This window comes from Carlito syrichta, unplaced genomic scaffold, assembly GCF_000164805.1.
Source record: "Carlito syrichta isolate Samal-C Ts95f unplaced genomic scaffold, Tarsius_syrichta-2.0.1 Scaffold307093, whole genome shotgun sequence".
Taxonomy (NCBI): domain Eukaryota; kingdom Metazoa; phylum Chordata; class Mammalia; order Primates; family Tarsiidae; genus Carlito; species Carlito syrichta.
The window spans coordinates 395,283-399,241 of NW_007251189.1; the positions used below are offsets into that span (position 1 = coordinate 395,283).

At 39.5% G+C, this 3,959-nt stretch overlaps 1 pseudogene; it reads right to left on the reverse strand.

Moving 5' to 3' along the window:
- Positions 1 to 3,234: 3,234 nt before the first annotated feature.
- LOC103266219 lies at positions 3,235 to 3,532 on the reverse strand (annotated as a pseudogene).
- Positions 3,533 to 3,959: the final 427 nt, after the last annotated feature.

Consider the following 3,959-nt stretch of genomic DNA (forward strand, 5'->3'; position numbering starts at 1 on the left):
CTTTCCATTGAAAACTTGTTTTCCAGAATTTGTTTCGAATGCAGAAGGAAGTAGTGATCTCAGAAACACAGGCACCAAAGAGACCTATCACAACCTTCATATTCACGCTGCTTCCCTATAATAGTTACCACTTATGCTGAAAATGATGACATACGAGGAAAGAGAAGGATAGGACAAACCATAGTTTCTTTTATTTTTAGAGCTTCCTTACTCATCAGTAAGCCAGAGGTAGAGTGTTTGTAGAATGTGCACTTATCAAGAAGTGCAAGAAAATCAGCTGAGTTTGTTTTGTGCAAAATTTTCACTGTCTGATGAGAACAAAATACATATGTGTGTATGAGGTACAAAATACGAATTGTACAATGTTGGTGCTTCTGCATATAAGCTAGATGTTCCTATATTTGCACAATATAAAAATGAATAACTGATATTGCACAATATAGAAATGAATGATAAAATTCATGCTAATAATTTAAATTCTTAATTTTTCTTTATTTTTTACAACATCATATAGCAAATAAGAACACACCATGACAAGTCAAGAGACTAGGGAAGAAAGCAAAAACCTTTATAATTCAGCACCTTTAATGGCATTTCCCCTTGCTTTTTGAACAAGGGGTGCCACACTCTTATCTTGCATTGAGCTCCAGAAATGATGTAGCAGGGAAGGTGTGCAGGTGTGGCGCTAGGACCCGAGGGGGTGTAGCTGGAACAATGAAGTTGACTACAACTCCAAGTTCCTTGATAAGACACTCTTTTCTTTTTTCTTAATAATTTCCCTTAATACCAAATACCGTGCTTCTTCTCCAAAGCACTTTGCCCTGATATATTTCTATGAGATAGGCCCATTTTTCCAACAAGAACAGTGAGCTCCAAGGAGTGGCTTGTCCTTGGCTCCTGCTTCTAGCACCAGTGTAAGGGCTGAGTTCTCACATCTTTCCTGTTCTTTTCATGGAACTTGACTGCTTCCTAGAAACCTCAGGCTGACGTTTGTTATTTTATGGTCCACTAAAAATCTTTAAAAAAAAATAATAATGTAAATGTAAGCAAAAAGATAATTTTAAAAAGTTCAAAAAGTCATTTTGGTGACTTTTTCCCCCAAAAGTTCAAAAACTGCAATCAAATATTATAATTTGGAGTGTCATTAGTCATATCTTCCATTTATTTTCATATTTATAACTCTGTGGGCTTTACTAATCTCTGAGCTATAATACTTTTTATAACGTAAGTGGAAGCTGTTTCCTAGGTTTGATTTGTGAGTCTTCTCTTCTGTTATGAATTTATTGGTTAGTTCTACATATTTTACAAAGTCCAAACCTTGAAAAACAAGGCTTGACAATTTAGCTCCATATACACTTTAAAACTTAAGAAATGGTTAGATGTGTTTCATTTATATTCTTTATTATTCATTTGACTCACAAAGTGTATAGGCATGGAAATTGCCTGTCAGTTTTACTACTGAAAGCTCCAGCTACTCTAACTTAAGATTAAAGTCATTCTTTTTATAATCACTCATTTTCCTCCAAGAAAATTCTGCATGGGGGGAGATCTTCAGTGGAGAAGGATTCTGTGTGGACTTCCAACCCTTTAACCTAGATTATAGTAGGATGTTAAGTCAGAAAATGACATATCGAGGCAGGAATCAGTTGTGCTCCCTCCCAAGTCTATTTTAAAGCACTTTCCATTTTAAATATAGCAATAAAATATCAGCCTCGAAATGTCTGATAAGGATAAAAGCAATAGATCCAAATCCAATCTAAATCTGACACTGCCAGGAACAAGAATTCACATTGGTAAGTCAGGACTCATTTATGGGGCCATAAATGGGTGGGCCAGCTATAATTTGGGTATTAAACTTGTAAAATATATTGATGGTATGAAAGAGCTAAATAAATAATTTACTACAAGAAAATTGGAAATCTTTACATGGCACTTAATTGACCAGTTGGTCTCCCAGATTCTCAATGCTCCTTGCTTTGCATTTATGTGTTTTTCACAGGCTAGGTTTTCCTTTACCTCACTTGAGTTTAATTTCCCTCTGCAATGAATGATCACAAGTTAGTGCATTTCTGAAAACACACAGAGTTTCCATTTAAAATTTTGCCAATCCATTACCTGCCTTTGACAATTTCATTTACCTGTTAGGAGGATAAATGTATTCTGTCTGTTCCAGGTTTAGACAAATTTCTTTCTGGCCCGAAAAAGCCTTTCAGTACCACATCTCGAATTCCTGTTCTGATCACAGAATGGGTGGGGCTTCCAGGAGATGCTTTTAAATAAATGTCCCAAATCTTGCTGTTTGGTATTGTGGGAATCTGCTGAGTAGGGAGAAAAATGGTTTTAGAAAGCTCTGTCATTGTCTCCCACACATCTACCAGATAGCTAAGTATGGCTGGGGAAGGGAAAGGAGAAGGAAAACAGGGAAACCCAAACCAAGGCAGTGTTAAGCGCTACCAGGAAAACCAGTAGGTTTCTTGGATGGGTTTTACATGTATTTACTCTAATGGTAATGATATTTCATATGTGTACAACAATTACATGTTTCAATAGACTTTCGTATCTTTTATTTGTTCAACCCTTGGGCTATTCTCTCCAAGTAAACAGGATAGGTATTACAAAGGCCGGTTTTACTAGATGAGAAGACTGAGGTTTGAGGAAGTTGGGACTTGCATAAAGTGATACAGTAAATAATTAGGCTGGAGCTAGAGTCTAATTCTTCAGAATCCCAGATTGACTCTACTGTGAAGAGTCACAGTACTGTGCTTTCAACTGCAGGTGATAGGCCAACTCAACAAGCTTAAACAATAAAGAGTTGCATTGGCTTGTATAATGGGAAGCCTGGAGGGAGTGGGCTTCAGGTTTGGTTCCTTCTAGGTTTAGTCTCTGTTTCTCTGAAGTTCTCTCTGCTCTGTGCTCTTCTGGGAGCTGACTTTGGCTTCAGGCTGGCTTTCATCATGGCTGCAAAATGGAGGTCATTATTTGGAGCAATATGCTTCCTAGTTTATCCCTAGCAGGTTGAGAGAATCTGATTTCCCCACTGTTATTCCTTAAAAACAAGGTAGAACTTTTCTAGAAACTTCTGGCAACCTTTTTCCTTCTCCAGAATTGGAGCATGTGACATCCTCAATCAATGACTAGCAAAGACAATAGGACGGATTTGGTCAGCTTAATCTTTTTTTTTTTTTTGGAGGGGGCCCTAAAAAGGGCCTTTATTACAGGGCTCCAAAATGTTGTTTAGCTGCCGAAACCATACAGGTTACGGCCCTGGCATTTGAGCGCGTAGACCATATCCATCGCTGTGACGGTCTTGCGCTTGGTGTGCTCCGTGTAGGTAATGGCGTCACGGATCACGTTCTCCAAGAACACCTTGAGCACCCCGCGGGTCTCCTCGTAGATAAGGCCGGAGATGCGCTTAACCGCGCCGGATTGCGGGCTCGGTGATGCCCTGGAGGTTGTCGCGCAGGACCTTCTGGTGGCGCTTGGCGCCCCCTTTTCCTAGGCCTTTACCTCCTTTGCTACGCCCCGACATTATCAAAAGGTCAGAGAACAAGAGGTGGTCAGCTTAATCTAATCAGAGCCAACCCTGAGTCACAAGGGTTAATTCAGAAGAGGGAACCTACCGAAATAAAAGGAGGGTAATTGTTGGAAGGAAGAAATGAGAGTAGGTGAAGGGTAGACAACCAAGAGAACCCTCTACGGCCGTTTAAGTGATTTCAGTAGGCAACGGTTTGAGGAAATTCACATGTTTGCCACGGAACATGACAGCAAAAAGAGACTTTTTGGGTTTGGTTAGAGGGACTGACTAAACAACTAAATTCTGGTTGGTTCATTATCTTTTATGCATTTCCTAATTTAACTTGATTAATTAATTTATTGAGTCAGGGTCTTACTCTCTCACCCAGGCTGTAGTGACATGGCAGGATCCTAGCTCACAGCGTCTCTACCTCCTGGGCTCAGGT